The sequence below is a fragment of the Miscanthus floridulus genome, chromosome 16, assembly GCF_019320115.1.
Source record: "Miscanthus floridulus cultivar M001 chromosome 16, ASM1932011v1, whole genome shotgun sequence".
Lineage (NCBI taxonomy): Eukaryota > Viridiplantae > Streptophyta > Magnoliopsida > Poales > Poaceae > Miscanthus > Miscanthus floridulus.
This window is the reverse complement of record NC_089595.1, coordinates 9,293,445-9,312,424: the sequence shown is the minus strand read 5'-3', so window position 1 is coordinate 9,312,424 and position 18,980 is coordinate 9,293,445.

Here is an 18,980-nt window from a genome sequence, read left to right as displayed (position 1 = left end):
AGGCTACTTGGGAAAGAGAAGATGATCTGAGAAAGACCAATCCCCAACTGTTTGAGTAAGCAATCACCCGAATCTCGAGGACGAGATTCATCTTAAGGGGGGTAGAATTGTAACACCCAAAAATTTGAATTCTTTTTAAAATAGTAAACTTGATTTAAATATGCAATTATTTGTGCAATTCAAATTAGGAAGTAATATTCCTTTTATAAAATTAAAAGAAAATACAAGAATAGAAACATGTGATGCATTCATGCTATTGCGTATTTATTTCTGTGACGGGTGTTTTATTCAAATGCTAAAAGATTCTAAAAACCTTTTGAAAATGAGTTTGAAAATTTTATTTATAAAAAGAAAAAGGGAAAATTCCTTCCATTCCTCCCTTCCTCACATTCGGCCCGCTGGCCCTTTTTTTTCTTTTTTCTTTCTCTTCCCGCGGCCCAGCACCGCAGCCAGCAGCCTAGCTCGCCTCCCCCTTTTCCCGCTCAGCCTAGCTCGCGCCAGCCGCCCGACCGCGCCGGCCCAGCCGCGCCAGCCCAGCCACGCGCACCGTGCCGGCCCAGCCTCGCCGCACCAGGCAACCGCCGTGCCTCCCTTTCCTCCTTCAGCCGCTGATGCCCGGGCCCGCACGTCAGTGCCGCCTCCTTCCTCCCGCAACCGCAGCGCGCGTCAGCCGCAACCGCCGCCCGCGCCCACGTCGCGCGTCGTGGGATCGCCCTCCCCTCGCCCCGGCCTCTTTTTAAGTGAAGCCGAGCCCCCGCGCGTTCCTCTCTCGCTCTCCGCTCCAATTTCGCCCTCGCTCACGCTTCGGAGGCCGCCACCGTCGCTCGGAGAAGCCCCGCCGTTCACCGAGTTTGGAACCGCCGTGGACCGCCTTCCCCGAGCCATCTCCGACCCATTTCTTCCCCGCGGTGAGACCCCCATGCTCTCCTATCTCTCCCTGTCATTCACCTTGGCGTTTGATGGCTTGTGTGTCCGTTTTGCGTGCGGCCGGGAAGCTCTTGGCCGTCGGCCATGGCGGCCGCCGCTCCAACCTTCCCCTCCGGCCACCTTTTTGGCCTAGCCGTACCCCCCTGCTTCCCCCGATAACCCCGGTGCTCTCAGTTCTTTGATTGGCGAACCCTAGCCCCCCTTTCCGAGCTCGCCAGCGTGTTCCATGCCGCCGGCCATGGCTAGCCTCGCCGCCGACCCTGTTCCGGCCGGCCGAATCCCCCCAGGCTAATCTGAACCGTCCATCGCGCGATCAACGGCCGGAAATAGAAGATACCCCTTCGGGGGTAAATTTGCTAAAGAGCCCCTGGATTTTTCTAAGTCCTAACCCGCCGTCCTTAGCGTATTTCCCCGAATGCGTAACCCTGTTTAGAAAGCGTAAACCTCACTGTTTAAGTCAAAAGTACGCTTTCAGTATTTACAGAAATGCCATTCGAACTGTTTCGCTTATATAATTGTCGTTTTAACTCCGAATTGATCCATTCAAATCGCGTTAGCTTCGTAATTTCATAAGCTACATGTTGGAGCTACTGTTAGTCAAGTTTGGAACTTTTTAATTTCATGATTAGAATTAATTAAATATAGGGCTATTGGAAAACCTGTTTTAATCATAACTTTCGCATTTTAGCTCCGTTTTTCGTGAACTTCGCGTTGACGTGATCGTAGCGAAACGTAGATTAGTTTTACAAACATTTTATTTTGATTTCAATACTGTTGGTGTACTGTTCTAATGATAGGAGTGTTTGCTTTGCATGAATGCTTTTGGAATGTTGTATGTTGCCGTGTTGGTCGCGTTCAGACGGTGAGGAAAACGTTGGAGACCAAGAACTCTTCGACGACCAGCAGGACCAGCACGAGTTTGTGAACCAAGGCAAGTATAACATGGGCCTTCCTTGATGTCCTATTTCACTTTAATCAATTACTCATTTGCATGTGTCTAAATTTGATACCCGTAAGGACATCCTAGTGATTGTTATCCTGTTTCTTGTCTCCTATGGGTTAAATGCATATGGGTAGATGGCTAGTGCTCTAACTAAACATGATATACATATTGATGAATGATACTATGGAACAAAGTGAGTAACATGAATTATAACAACTGTTCCATAGGGCGAAAGTGCAAATGACCTTTGTTCATGTTGCTCCTGGCCCTCCATAAGGACTTATCTGTCGGCAAAAGCTGGGACTGACAGTGCAACCGGGAGAGTCATATGGCTCTGACTTTAGCTCAGTAATAGGATCTTTCCTAACCAGTTAGAGGTTACCTTTTTGGCACAAATGGGGCTTGCCACTTTGGGTATAGGGCTGCCTCTGTTCCTATGAGTATAGCCGCGATGGATTTGTGCCATAGGAAAGGGGGGTCCCTACATCTGCCTGCCAAGGAAACCTAGCGGCCCTAACTTGTTAGGGAAACCTATGAAATGGCTTCATAGTGTACCCTGCCCGCTCACCTTGGTAGTGACATGGGAGTAATTAACCCGGGCATATGGGGATCACGACTCGCGGTGAATGTGCACCACCTCTGCAGAGGGTAACAAACTATTATAACAGCCGTGCTCACGGTTACGAGCGGCCCGGAAAACTCACAGAATAACTGGATACTTGATGATGATCAATTAAGTTATTCTATGATGAAAGATGGTAAACCTGACCTTGATATACGTTCTTATGGGTTTAAATGGGAGCTTAAGCATAACTTGATAATACTTGAGAATAAAAGTTTGACCTATTAAAAAAAATGCTAACTGCAGTAAACCAGAGTCTATCCTTTTTGAGCTTCATAACCCCATGTTAGCTTGCTAAGCACGGAATGTACTTACACTTGTTTATTTTCTTTACTTGGATAAAAATCCCGGATGGGTAACAGATGACAACGGGTATGAGGATTTCCCGGAGGATTATTAGGCTTGTGGTCAACCAGTTGACCTTCCCTGTGATGACGGCCACGAGAATTCATTCTATTTTATTATTCCGCTGTGATGTATGAGACTAAGTTCTATTATAACTCTGATGTATGAGACACCGTGATGATACTATTGTAATTTGTCAGCTTGTGTGTGTGATTGATTTCCTGGGCACACACGAGTTTTGTGCATTCAATTTTATCCTTAAAATTGGGTGTGACATCCACACAAGGCGGGGCAGCCGTACTGGAACCCACAAAGCACGAACTAGTGGATTCCAGAGTAATCTCTTCACAAGTCCAGGAAGAACAAGGAAGAACAAGGGTTTGAGTAAGCACTCGGCAGCTCGGCTGCAATATCACTGGAATTATCAAATCATCAAAAGGTACTTTTCTAGTAGCCTCGAGGTGGTATTTATACTATGAGAAGTCTCTTAAGATAGATGTGAACTGAAGAAACCACGTGAGGAGGTGGAAGGTCAACTGGCATAGAGCTTTTATGAGGTGGTCTTTAGTTCCCGCGCGTCTTTTGGGCTTCTGTGCAGTCTTCATTATTTTGGCCATAACTCCTTCAGTTTTGCACGGGATTTTTAGCTTCATGCAGACTATTGAGCTTTGGAGCAGTCTTCACTAAAACTGGTCGGACGCCACGCTAGATTGACTCGAACATAGCTCTTCTCTCTGACCCATCCTTGATGTATCCTTGTCTTCCTTCTTGGAGAACCTGAGTAATAACAACATGCATGACTTAGGTAGCTCAAAATTACCATCAATGTTTAATTGAAATTCACAAAATAGCGCGTGCACCTCTTGTTGTATCTTTTTGGCGTGGCTACGAGTGATTGGTCTAGTAGAGACTTGGAGTGGTGTATCAGCTAGTGAGGTGGTCGGAGAGGTCATCAAGGTCAGTGAAGTGGTCAGAGAGGTCACCGAGGTGGTCGGAGAGCTCGCCGAGGTGGTCGGAGAGCTCACCGAGGTGGTTGGAGAGCTCACTGAGGTGGTCGGAGAGCTCGCCAAGGTGGTCGGTGAAATCGCCGAGGTCCCCGACGTTGGCGTGGTCACATCAAGTACACTGCTCAATCAAATGGCTTAGTTGAAAGGAAGAATAGAACTTTGATTGACATGGCAAGATCAATGTTGAGTGAGTACAATGTGAGTCATTCATTTTGGGCCGAAGCAATCAACATGGCTTGCTATTATAACAACCGTCTCTATTGTCACCCCATGATGGAGAAGACACCTTATGAGCTTTTGAATGGAAGAAAGCCCAACATAGCATATTTTTGGGTTTTTGGTTGTAATTGCTACATATTGAAGAAAGGCACTAGATTGAGCAAGTTTGAAAAGAAATATGATGAATGTTTCTTGCTTGGTTACTCCACTACTAGCAAGGCTTATAGAGTTTGGAATTTGGCTAGTGGTACTCTTGAAGAGGTTCATGATGTGGAGTTTGATGAAACAAATGGTTCCCAAGAGGAAGATGAGAATCTAGATGATGTGAAAGGCACTTAATTGGTCAAGGCAATGAGAAACATGGACATTGGTGAGTTAAGGCCTAGAGAGGTGATTGATGTTGAAGATGACAAGAATCAAGTGCTCTCTAACTCAAATGTGCAGGCTAGTGGTTCTCATGATCAAATCTAAGCAAACACTAGTAATGGCAATGTGCAAGATCAACAAATGGCTAGTTCATCATCTCAACCAAGTGATCAATCAAATGCTAGCAATCAAGTGCAAGTGCTTCAACCAACCAATGTTGCAAGAGATCATCTATTGGACACTATCATTAGTGATATTTCAAGAGGTGTGCAAACTAGATCAAGATTGGCCTCATTTTGTGAGCATTTCTTATTTGTGTCATCCATTGAACCTAAGAAGATAGATGAAGCTTTGAGGGATGTTGATTGAATCAATGCTATGCATGAAGAGCTAAACAACTTCACAAGAAACCAAGTATGGGATTTAGTTGAGAGGCCTAAGGATCATAATGTGATTGGAACTAAGTGGGTCTTTTGGAACAAGTAAGATCAAGATGGGATAGTAATAAGGAACAAAGCAAGATTAGTGGCTCAAGGTTACACTCAAGTTGAAGGTCTTGACTTTGGGGAAACCTATGCCCTGGTTGCAAGGTTGGAAGCAATTAGGATCTTGCTAGCTTATGCTTATGCCCATAACATCAAGTTGTACCAAATGGATGTGAAAAGTGCATTTCTCAATGGGTACATCAATGAGCTTGTGTATGTTGAGCAACCTCCCGGTTTTGAAGATGAAAAGAAACCCAACCATGTTTACAAGTTGAGAAAGGCATTGTATGGATTGAAACAAGCACCTAGAGCATGGTATGAGAGATTGAGGGATTTCCTACTCTCTAAGGGATTCAAGATGGGAAAGGTTGACACCACTCTCTTCACCAAGAAGCTTGGAAATGACTTGTTTGTAATGCAAATCTATGTTGATGATATCATCTTTGGATCAACAAATCAAGAATTTTGTGAGGAGTTTGGCAAGATGATGGCAAGTGAGTTTGAGATGTCTATGATTGGAGAGCTTAGTTACTTCCTTGGTCTTCAAATCAAGCAAATGAAGAATGGCATATTTGTGAGTCAAGACAAGTATATCAAGGACATGCTCAAGAAGTTTGGAATGGATAATGCTAAAGCTATTAGTACACCAATGGGGACAAGTGGAAGCTTGGATAGTGATGCTAGTGGCAACATGGTGGATCAAAAGATGTATCGGTCTATGATTGGAAGCCTACTCTATGTGACCGCATCAAGACCAGATGTGATGTTTAGTGTGTGCATGTGTGCTAGATTTCAAGCCTTACCAAGAGAAACTCATTTGAAGGAAACTAAGAGAATATTGAGGTACTTGAAGCATACACAACATGTTGGATTATGGTATCCGTATCCCAAAGGAGCAAGATTTGAGTTGATTGGATATTCGGATTCCGATTATGCGGGATGCAAAGTTGAGAGAAAGAGCACATCGGGCACATGTCAACTATTAGGAAGATCACTTGTATCTTGATCATCAAAGAAGCAAAATAGTGTAGCACTTTCAACCGCCAAAGCGGAATACATTTCGGCCAGTAGTTGTTGTGCTCAATTACTTTGGATGAAGGCTACCTTGAGTGACTTTGGAATCAAGTTCAAGCAAGTGCCATTGCTATGTGACAATGAAAGTGTCGTAAAGCTCACCAATAACCCAGTTCAACACTCAAGAACAAAGCATATAGATGTCCGTCATCACTTCATAAGAGATCACCAACAAAAAGGGGACATTTGCATAGAGAGTGTGAGCACCGAAGATCAACTTGCCGACATATTCACTAAGCCACTTGATGAGAAGAGGTTTTGCAAGCTAAGGAATGAATTGAACATACTTGACTTCTCCAATATGTGTTGATGCACCCCCACTATATGACATGCCTCTCCTCCGAGCAAAGAAAGGTAAAGTTGATTGACATGTCATCCATCCATTGCTAAGGACCTATCTAGTGCATCTAGTCATTCCTATCATGTCCTAGGCTCATTCATGAAAATCAAATGAATTTGATGCTTGTATGGTACCACTATTGCTTGTATGTTTGAAATGATCTAGTGGTAGCATATAACATGTTTGTGGGCTTGCAAACCTAGTGTTTGATTTAGAAAATGAGCTATAAGTGTTTAACTCAACATGGTACAAGATAACCCTTAATTGGAGGTGTGAAGAAGCTTGTCCTTGGATCAAACCGAGTTAAATATCCTTTGCAAGTAATCTAGATTGAACCAAATTGGGAAAATGATCCTCACTTCACATGATTTCACCCCAACATATCTATAATTTGAGATCACCTTTTGTGCTAATTGTTGACATTGATAATCCTACCCTATCTATACTTTAAGCCTTTGTGGTCATTGATGACAAAGGAGGAGAAATAGTGTACAAAGATAGTGAAAAGACAACAAAGAAACAAAGGGGGAGAGATAAAATATGACAAAGGAAGGGGATCAAATTAAAATTTTGAGCATACAAATAGGGGGAGCAAGCTCATGAACTTGTATGGTGAATTTGAATGTGCATTACATATGTTTGCTTGCATGGCATACATTTTAATTTTTAATATCCATGCTTATGTGGTGTATGCTAGTTGTATGTTTGAATATTGAAATGAAAAACTAGCATGCATAGGCTAAAGTAACTAGACCTATGTTTATTCTATGGAAACTAGACCCTTGCTTATAATATTGATCTCATGAGGTATTCTAGTTTTTGTGTATGTCTAGTTACTAATGGTGCTAAGGATGGTATATTGGTGCACTCCGATTGGTATCACGCTTCAAAGGTCCATCTCTTATACCTTAGCATTATTTGGTAGAAATTGTCTCCTATATTTCCTATCTAATCATATGTGCAAAGCTTCAATCCAAACTCTTATGTAGGGGGAGCAATTGCTATCATATGGAGTTCATGAAACTTGTCCATATCCTTTACACATGGTAAATATGCTTGGGCAAGCAACATGGATTCAAATGAACTTTAATTCATATCTTTGTATAAGGGTTGTCATCAATTACCAAAAAGGGGGAGATTGAAAGCTCTAGTTTGGTTTTAGTTAATTGATGAAACCCTCAGTGCTAACCTAGTTTATCAAGATGATCATGAGATAGGTAGCACTACTCCAAGTGATGAAGCAATGACGAAGATCATGACATTGGTGATGATCAAATGCTTGAACTTGGAAAAGAAGAAAGAGAAAAACAAAAGGCTCAAGGCAAAGGTATAAAATGTAGGAGCCATTGTGTTTTAGTGATCAAGACACTTAGTGAGTGTGATCACATTTAGGATAGATAGCCGTACTATTAAGAGGAGTGAAACTCGTATCGAAATGCGGTTATCAAAGTGCCACTAGATGCTCTAATTCATTGCATATGCATTTAGGATCTAGTGGAGTGCTAACACCCTTGAAAATATTTGTGAAAATATGCTAACACATGTGCACAAGGTGATACACTTGGTGGGTGGCACACATGAGCAAGGGTAAAGAAGTTTGAAGTGAAATGGAGTTGGTCGCAAAGATGCTGGTGTCGGTCAACTGACCGGACGCTGGATCACCCAGCGACCGAACGCTGAAGGGCCACGTCCGGTCAAGCTATCGGATGGCACAGTGACTAGGGCTAAGCATCGGATGCTGGTCTGTGTCTGGTCAACCATGACCGGACATGTCCGATCGGCAAAAGACGGTTTTGGGAGCTTACTGGAAACGACCAGACACTGGGGTCCGAGCGTCCGGTCACCTGTGCCGGAGCGTCCGGTCAGTTAATAGCCGTTGAGATCTGGTGGCTCAGGTTTAACTCAGAATGACACGTGTCTTACATCGAGCGACCGGACGCTGGATCCAGCGTTCGGTCAACTGGACCAGAGCGTCCGATCACCCCGATTAGTACCCAGTGAAGGGGTACAACGGCTCTATTTCGTGGGGGCTTCTATTTAAGCCCCATGGCTGGCTCAAGCTCACTCTCTTGTACATTTTCATTGACATAGCAACCTTGTGAGCTTAGCCAAAGCCCTCCCACTCATCTCCATCATTGATTCATCATCTTTGTGAGATTGGGAAAGAATCCAAGTGCATTGCTTGAGTGATTGCATCTAGAGGCACTTGGTATTTGTGTTGCGCTATGGATTTCGCCTGTTACTCTTGGTGGTTGCCACCACCTAGATGGCTCGGTGCAGCGGTGGAGGATCGGCACGAGTTGGTGATTGTTCATGGCCGTCTCCAGTGATTGTGAGGGGAGTTGTACCTTCCCCGGTGGAGTGCCGAAAGGTAACTCTAGTAAATTGCTTGTGTTATTGAGTTACCTCACTTGTGGGTAGGTTCTTGCGGTGTCCAATCGTGTGGACGAGGTTTGTGAAACACCTCTTAGCCGCCGAACCACCAAGTGTTGGTCGACACAATGGGGACTAGCGTGTTGGCAAGCACGTGAACCTCGGGAGAAAAATTGGTTGTCTCTTGTCATTTGCATTCTCCCGGTGATTGGCTTAATCTTTATCTTGTGATTGGTTCATCCCCTACACGGCAGTATAATCACCCTACTCACTTATTTACATTCTTGCAAACAAGTTGATACAAGCTCTTTAGTGTAATTAGAATTGAGAGCTTACTTTATTATTTACATTCATCTAGTTGAGCTCTTCAGAGTAGCAAGATTGAGAGCTCTTAGTGAGTAGTTACATAGCAAGTTTGGGTGTCTAAGTAATCATTGCAACTAGAATTGTTGGATAGGTGGCTTGCAACCCTTGTAGAGCTAGAGCAAGTTTGCATTACGCTATTTGTCATACTAATCAAATTGCTCTAGTTGATTTGTAGATTTCTAAATAGGCTATTCACCCCCCTCTAGCCATATTAGGACCTTTCACACGGAGCGTCACTGATGCGAGCAGGCGGCAGTGGCGGTGCTGCACGAATGGAAGGTGGCGCTGGCGGTGCATCCGTTGCTTGAGGCGGAGTTCCACGCATCGTGGATGCGAGGCAGTGGAGGTAGGCTCGGTTTTCTCAGTTTATACTGAAAAACCATTGTAAAAAATCGAAATTGAAATGGTTGGTTTTGCATTCTCTGATTAACTGATCGGCTTCTCATTCTTGAAAACCAAAATTCTGAGGAACTGAATAAACCGAACCGAAGCATCGGTTTAAACCGAATGCCCAGCCTGATTATTCCCCGCCAAGATCCAGAAAAAGACTTGTGAAGCAATTGTAGAAACCAAATCATCTATCGACATTATATAAGGGTGTCTTTAGTTAGGCTTTTGGTAGCCGTTTTTGCTTCTAAAAAGTCAAAAGCCAACTAAATAGGTGGAAATCAAAAACTGGTTTTTCAGAAGCAGCTACTTTTAGGTAGTATAATAATGCCTCTGTAAAACGCACGTTGGTCACAATTATTATGTCATCATTAATCGACAAAACTGAATTAGGGGCTTTCATGCTTTCAACCCTGGCACTGAACTTGTTGGATTTATCACATCATAGGATTATATATGTGTAAATTGTTTTTATATATCATGGAGTGCTTAAAAGTAAATTACCAATATTGTTATGACACAACGTTTCAATTCAAATGTATAAACTTAATTAAAATAACTATTTATGAAATTGATTATCATGGAATGCTAATATAGTTTAAAATGAGTTGTCGTTGCCATGTGCCTGTGTGGTTTGTTAATTAAACTTTTTTCCATGCTTCATAGGTTATTAAAATAAAGAGCAAAATTCACAGCCGGTCCCTGAACTTGGTCGGCGGTGTCATTCAGGTCCCTAAAATTTTAAAGTGATATCTATGGGTCCCTGAACTTGGCAGATGGTGTCATCCAGGTCCCTGAACTTTCAATGCGATCACCGCAGGTCCCTAAACTTGGCCGGCGATGTCATCCCAGTCCCTGAACTTTCAAAGTAATCACCGCAGGTCCCTAAACTTGACGAGCGATGTCGTCCATGTCCAAATATAATAATATTAAAAGTTACCTATAGTATTAAAAGTTTTCTCTATTAAAAGCTACTTCTAATTTTAGTATTATTTTGGCGAAATAGCAATTTTTGTTCCTAAACTATTGCCTAGGGCTCACTTTGGTCTCTGGACTTTCAAAGCATCCAATTTAGTCCTTAAACAATCGATTTGCAGGTCGGTCTCGTCCATCCCCATTAATTAATCACCACCTGTCCAGGAGTACATGCAAAATCCCCATTATTATAGAAGTTACTTTTCTATGTTATTAATACTATAACATTATTATTAAAACTTTTAATACTACAACACTATTATTAAAAGTTCTAATGCTATAATACTACTATTAAAAGTATTATAGAATTATAGTATTATAGTATTAATAATAGAGAAAAGTTACTTCTATAATACTACTATTAAAACTTTTAAAATAATACTAAAATTAGAAGTAATTTTTAGTAGAGAAAACTTTTAATACTATAGGAATTTTAATATTATTTTATGTCACACCCAATTTTAAGAATAAAATATGATGCATAATCTTATGTGCGCCCAGAGATCAGTCACACACATAAACCGATAAATTATAATAGTATCAAGAGACAATGCTTTATTATATAATGAAAATATACTCATATTTAATACTTACATCAGAGTATCCAAAACGGTAGCTAATCTTCAGGCTCCATCTTTTACGGGGACGGCTGACTGGGGGTATCATATGCCTAGCACTTCTATCGGTCTTCTAATAACTCATCCGTAACTCCATCAATCTTCGGAGCAACTTTTCTAAAGTCTGGAGGTGTGGGGAAATAGGAAGGGTGAGCACATGTCGTACTCAACAAGTGTAACATGGAATTCATGAGGCTCAAAGGCTTGACACAGGTTTAACAGTTAGTTATCACAATTTTAGCATATGAATAGCATCAAGTTGTTATAATCTTATAGTAAACACATGATCAGTGTAAACACGATTAATGAATAACATAAACAAATAATTAATAGTTATCTTCTATTCCATAAGGGTTCAAGGCCACTCGTGACCGTAAGCACGGCTGATATACCAGTTTTACACTCTGCAGAGGTTGTACACTTTCATTGTGAGTCGTGATACCCATATGTCTGGGTTTATAACTCCCAAAACACTTCCAAGGTGAGCAGACAGGGTTCACTATGAAGTTTTTCAAACTTTCGTCTAACAAGCTAAGGCCATTAGATTCACTTGGCAAACAGATGTAGAGCCCCCTTCCCGATGGCACAATGACGCGCAACCTATACTCAACGGGACAGAGGTCGCACTATACCCGATTCGTCAAGCCATTCTTACGCCATAAAGGTAACCACTAACAAACTAGAAAAGGTCCTCATACTGAGCTAAAGCCAGAGCCATGTAGCCCTCATAGCTGTACTGTAAGTCCTTAATGTTCGCTTACAGATAAGTCCTTAGGGAGAGGAATCTAAAGCATTTAGAAAGTAGCTAAACACTCCATCCCCTTTTTCCAAGTTGTTAAAAAGTCATATTTTAATATTTATTGCATATACCATTAGTCAAGTTACAAGATCATGGTTTAGTTGAGCACTAGCAAAGCTACCCAATGCATATCCCATAGAAGTCAAAGCATAAGTACAATTCTAAGAAATCATTATCAAGGTGACACATGCAAATATGGATTGATTATTAAAGTGAATAGGTAACAAGGATGATCCCATGCTATACTTGTCTTAAACTTAAATCCTTCTTCTACTGAATTGTAACCTCTAAAAGACTTCTTCTATTTCACCAACGTACTTCTCACTGACTGGACATGATCATAAAGCACCACACAAGCATCCATGCAATCATACACGAAGCAAACAATAGAACTAAATTAGAATAGTACACCAAACATATGAAACAACAAGTAAAAAGGTTTTAAAGATGTTCTATGCGTTATTACGAACACACATACGCGAAAAGCACGCTAATCAGAACTACAGTTGTAAAGAAACGACTACAGGATTTTATATTATAAAAGAAAAGAGAAGACTATAAGCTTGATTTGTGTTAATTAGGAAAGCTATGTGAGTAGCATTAATTTAGATTAAACAAATCATATTTATATTTAAAAACTTAGTTGAAGCTAATCATATTTTATTTATAAATATTTTGATATCATTTATGCCAATTCAACTTTAACTTGCAAATACAAACTGACATGTGAGAACATCTAATCAAATTTGATATGTATGTTTAGAATAAGCATATTATAATTAGGAAATGTCTTGGATGTCTTGGATGTTGCAATCAGGGCATACAAAGTTAATTTGGCAGGAAGAAGCACAGAATCTGGTTCTGCCATAAACCATGTTGCATCTGACAATGAGGAAGGCGATAGCATCCTATCTGAATCTGATGGTATGCAGCCATGTTTAATATTTCAATATTATTTTTATGCAAACAAATTTATCTAATCATTTAAATCAGCTACCGTTAACTTAAACCTTACTGCATCAATGCCTATTGCAGTTGACCTGACAGTGGAAACCATTCCCACCAATTGCAGAGTTACAGTTCTTAAACTGGTGGTCTGTTCCTATTTCCGAAAGGCACTTCTGTTACCGTATGCACTTGCTGGATTGGATCCTCAAGTCAAGTGTGCTGAACTGAAACTGTGCTCTGCATACAGTCCTGTCAATGTCGTGTGTTGGAAGCACGCCATCTGCCTGGAATTCATTGGGAAGGTTAGCATACCAGATACCAAACAAACCAAAGGCTTCAACTTTCTAAGGAGTTCATCAGTTGTGACCTATGCTGATGAAACTCTACAGTTACTTGCGTTTATCAACATATAATGTGATGATCGTTTTAGCTATGCAGGCCGATGTATTGGAGTACTATAATCAGACCGTCTCTTCTCCTAGAGGATCCTTCTACATCCCTGCAGTTTTCAGGGTACATTTGTGACATGTATATTGGCTTCTCTCAATTGGGTTGTTGTTGAAGTGGCATCGTCTTCTCACTATGCTGTTCTGGTGTTGTTCAGGTTCTACAGTTGCTGTAGGTAGTAAAGAGAAGAAGAGTTAAGCAGAGCCTTAGCCGTAAAAACATTCTTTACAAGGATGAATTCACCTGTCAGTAAGTACTGCATTACTTACTGCGTTAACTTCACAAAATTCGCCTTGTATGTGTAGGGTTGTGTTCGTTTCTCTCTGCATATCTCAGGCTTTATAGTTTCCCTTTTCATATCCTGAAACAAAATCCTCTTAGTTTTCCTCAAGTTTTAATTGAGAGATTAGGTTTGTTTTGAGTGTCAAGAAAGTTCTCAATTTTCATCACCTGCAGATACTACAATAATGGAATGATATATTTTATCTTCTTTTCTAGTTTTTCAAGCCAGCAGCTTCATGCTTAATATATTCGGCGAGGCTTGAATGGGAGATTCAGGAGGCGGCTTTGCCCTGCGCGGGTGCCTTTGCGGGATATATCAAAATCTGGTGCTACATATTTGATTTGGAGCAATTGAACCAAGCAATTTAGATGAGTCTTTTCTGTTGCCTGATTGTAAGACTGCTTCAGACGCTCATCGACCGGGTGCACACTGGGGACATCGACGCCGCCACGAGGTGGGCCGCCTCACCCGGGCCTCCGTGAAGTGATTTCCCCTAATTGTCATACTGCTCTCGCTCGATTTGGTGATTGGTTGTCACGGGATGCAAATCCCATGACGATTTGGTCATGTCTTGCTGGGGTACTAGAGACGCTTGATGTTTTGCAAGAAATCAAGTATTTTTTTCTCAAATCCACATTTCTTCTCTCTCTTGACTTGGTAGATGCCGGATGTAAGAGTCATGATATTCTTTCATGCTATGCCTCGTAGGGGGAGCTAGAATACACCTGAGATTTGCAAAAAAAACATGTTATTTTACCGAAATATCTTATATACTTATCCTGTATACAGATCAACAGAATGGTGCTTTACAGAACTTAATTAGTCTTCTACCCTATTCAGGTTATACAAATTATGTTCTTGATGGACATGCTTCAACGTAAGGAGTTTACCATTTCAGGCTAGCTGCGCCAAATGATGCAAAGATCTATTAATTGTTTTAAATTTGTGTGCACTTGCCTTGTATGTTAAAAGATTTCAGCTACATGTGCGTTTGTAGGCCAATGATGCATTTGGAGACTGGAAGGAGGAAGGTGCTGCTGCAAGAAGATAAATTTGTGTTCTTTTCCTGATATGTAATTAGGTTCCATTTTTTCCTCTATTAGAGCACAGGTTCTTTTAGTGCAGTAGTGCAACATTTTGAAAAGCTAATAAAATACATAGATGTCGCTAAGAATGCCTTTGTGCTGTTATTAATTTCACTGATAAGATCAAATTATGCATAACTTGGTACAAATTTATTCTGTCCATGATTTGCAGTGTGACCTTCTGGAAACTGGTCATCTATGTATGTCCTGGTGTTTCTATTCTACATTTATTTTTCATGACCTTTCATTTGGCTTCTTTTAAATTTGTTGTTGAACAATGAATGCATGATTGTATATCATCTTCGATAACTGCTTTGTGGGCATCGTCAGATGGGTCTTAATTTTGTGTATTAAAATCCCTCATTTTTTGTTGTTTCTTATGTTTTGAGTATCTTTATTTTTCTATCTAATGTAATGCAGAGATCTCTCCTTTAAGTCTCTTAACGGTGATCTATCACAAAGTTTTAAGAAACATCTGGTTGTTTTTATGTGTATCTCTGTAATGTCGCCGTTGCGTTAGCACGAGCACTATACTAGTTATAATAAGATAGCTAGTCTGTCTATGGTACCTTACTTCTTATTTGTGTAACTCCCGTCTATTTATTACAATTTCTTTGAGGCATTTTTAGGAGTATCTTGTTTCTTTTTTATCTCTTGTTAGGTTTCTTTTGGTCTTCTCTCTTATTTCCCTTTCTAATAGAAAATGTCTGTTGCGTTAGGGCTTTATCCCATAATTTCTGGTTAAAAAGGATTTAATTGGACCTAAAATAGTGGCTTGGAATCACTTACTTCCTTGCACTTTGAATGAAATCACCTTATGTTGTGGTAACACACTCTGGTGTCCTTAATATCAACAAAAGACTATGGAAACTAAAATCCTTATTAAACATTAGAATCTTCCTTTGGTATCTCCGAAGTCCATTTTGGCGAAGGATGACTTAGTAGCAAAGTTTAATTGTCAAGTTAATATGAATGGTTGCTTTTGTCTAAAGGAAATGAAAATTAAACTATAATTTTTTTGGATAATTAATTATGGCGACCAGAGAGGGTTTGATTGATTGTAAAGGCTTCACAACATGAAGATGTCGTGTTTGAGGTCATTAATTCCCAAATCTCAAATTAGTTTTCCCTTTAATTTGCGACAAAATACTATCCAATTAATTTTTATTTTGTGGGGGGGGGGGGATCCCCAATTAGTTTTTCTTTTGCGAAAAAATCTCCAATCAATTACAAGTCACCACAGCCAATTAAGAATGACGACGAAAAACGTAAAAGTAGCATGAATTAAGAATGACGAGCGAAAAAATTCGCACCTGAAACTATATATGCTACCCGATCGAATTATACGAATAGGAGACTGAGTAGAATTCGTATAGCAAAAGGAGAGACCGGGACTTGCAGATAGTAATCAAATCGATCCGGGTCTTGTTCAAGAGAGACGGCGGGCAGGCGTATATAGGCGTAGGCCACAGCGACTACTAGTTTGATCAAAATCAAAAATAAAATCAGTCACGCATGGCCTTCTTCTACAGGTGCGTAACACTGCATTGGATTTATTATCTTGATAATAACTTCCTCTCGCTCGCTCCTCGATCAGCTAGGTAGGTTTTTGTTTAATTGCTCATGCATCCTCACCGCCGCTTAGCCGGCGTGCCTGTGCCTGTGCCATCCTAATGAACCCCGGATCGAAGAGGAGAGGAGGGAGCGCCCGTCGTCGTTTTTCCCTTTCGTCGACGACTAGCCTCCTAGCTAGCTCCTGCATAATCTTCCAAACTGAACTCCACTACATTTGCTTCAATACGATCCACTTAATAAAAAGAATTGTTATACTCTATATTCTCTATGGAGCAGAGTATATATGAAGCTCAAGTACGTTGCGAAATCTGCATGAGCTTTTTTGACATCTGAATGAATGCCAAGTGTTCTATTTTTAGAAGGCTGTTCATTGCTCTTGGCCCTTACTTGCTCTGATGAATCAGTGTTCTTTTTTCAACTTCTTTATTAATTTAGACTCGTATACGTACTATATAAATCTGGAGCTCCTCTCCGTCTATTCTTACTGATTTATTAATTTATTCACATTATTAATTGCTCATCTCCGTCAATTCTTACTGGTTTATTTTATTTATTGATGACGCATTATTATTATTAACATATAGTTATCCAATGCATGCAGGAAAACACAAAAGCTAGGAAAATTCTGGTTTATTGCTGGACCACAAGGATTTAGACCGTGCCTCCTTCTTAATAAAAAAACGGGCTATATTCTCCGGTCGCAAAAAAAAATTAGACTGTGCCTCCGTAATGAATATGGCACTGCAGACATGAAGAAGAGGGTTATGGTCAAAGTAACATGCTTACACCGTGAACTAATGTTTCGCATAGAAGCAAGAAAGATCACAAATCAGTATGTTCTGTTGAAGAGAAAGGGCCTTCTCAGCTGGGCAGCCTACAAAGAGCATCGAGAAAGCATTCTGGCATCATTTGAGTTTCTTCGCCGTGCTCTTCAAAGATACAAAGATCGTCGCTTAAACGCTGGTCTCTTCTATATGTATGCAAATCCATGTAAACACTCTGTTTATGTAATGAGCCCACTGTACACAATGCCACGCAAACAAGCTTTGAAGAAAATAAGACGGCTCTTACAGAACAGACAACATTATTATGCACGCGCAAGCAGTAACAACAACAGCACTACTTCTCTTAGCGTGCAACAATCAAATGTTGCACCCGGAAACATAGGAGGAGGATTTAGACTGATGCACATGTTTTTTAATTTCTCCACTTCTTTGTCATGGTTTTAGCTTGGATGATAGTTTATCTGTAACTAGATGAAGGTGTGATGAGGCAATATTGTAATAAAGTTGAGTGCGTGTTTGGAATTTATGGGATGGTTTAATTTTAATTGCACTTCTTTAACGCTTGTGTTAGTTATTAGTAATATGGTTTATTTTCTTGTAAGGCCGGCTATATGATGGAAATATGGTCGAATTTGGTCTTTAAACCCATTTTATATGCAAAAACAAGCCTTGTTGCTCAACACATGCATGGGTTATTTGAGACTGAACCAACAAACAACAAATTACTGTATTTTGCACCTGTAGAAGAAGGCCAAACTTGGCATGAGACGAGGCGAGGGAGGTTGTGGTCTCAAGCTAGCTAGAGCTTGTTAGAAGAAGGTGATGACCGGCGTGTGGAAATGTTTATGTAGTTTACTGGTCACATAAATCACAGGTTGCATGGCACCTGGTTGTCGATGCAACAGGCTAGAACGAAGAAGGTTGTTATTCGGTAACGATACCACCGTACCAGAGAAGAAAAAAAGAAGATTCACTAGGAACAGCGCGAACGAGGTATAATGCGGCCGCGGCCGCCGCCGTCGGGTCTATAACCGGCGCCGGCGAAGGTGATGGACGGTGACGCGCGCACACCACTTGCATTGGGCGGAATCAATATATAGCATCAATCAAATCAAGCAAATTAAACCGCATACAAACGTATCCATTGCCTGGCATATATTCAGTGCCGGCCCTGGGGGTGTGCAGGGTGTGCATTAGTCCTGGTATGTATACGTACGTGGGCTTCTATGGCCCAAAAATAGTCATACAGAAGTAGCACAGGTCTCAGGTCTGTAGTATTTGACTCAACTCTGGTGTGGTGTCGCCCTATTCCGCTCGGAAGACGGAGCGAACCCGCGGCCGCCGGAAGCAACGCAACACATCAGGACTCAGGAGGTAATCGAGCAACTGTACACTTCTTAGGCTCCCTGACTATTCTATATTCTATATCATCACGCAAGATCCACACCACGGCAGTTGGCAGAGGATAGAAAGGATCAATCCACATCCATCCAAAGGTATGATTAATTTATTTGTACGTTTCAAGTTACATACGCTTTCACTTTTTAACTATTTTGTGTTTATTTAAATTTCAGAATCGTGGGATATAATGTCATTTAGAAAGTTCGAGTCTGGTAATGACAAAAGGAAAAGGAAAAGACTTGTGGATGCATTGATAGAATCACAAAGAGGATCTATTGATAATTTTTTCAAGAGTAGTACAGCTGCTTCGACGAATCCTGATGAGCTGGCGATAATTGCTCTAGATGAACCAACTAATGAGAATGATGATGAAAATGTCGACATCGGTGTCAATGATAACAATGTAAGTGACCATGAGAACACCGTTCATGCATCGGGTGCACAAGAACAATCTACTAGTATTGATGATCAACCGGTTTACACTTTGGATATTTATGATCCAAGAAATTAGGATAAACTTGATAATAAAGCACGAGACATATTAGTGGAGAAAGGGCCTATAAGAGAAGAGAACATCAAATTCCCTCGTGATGCTGCCTCAAGACATTTTT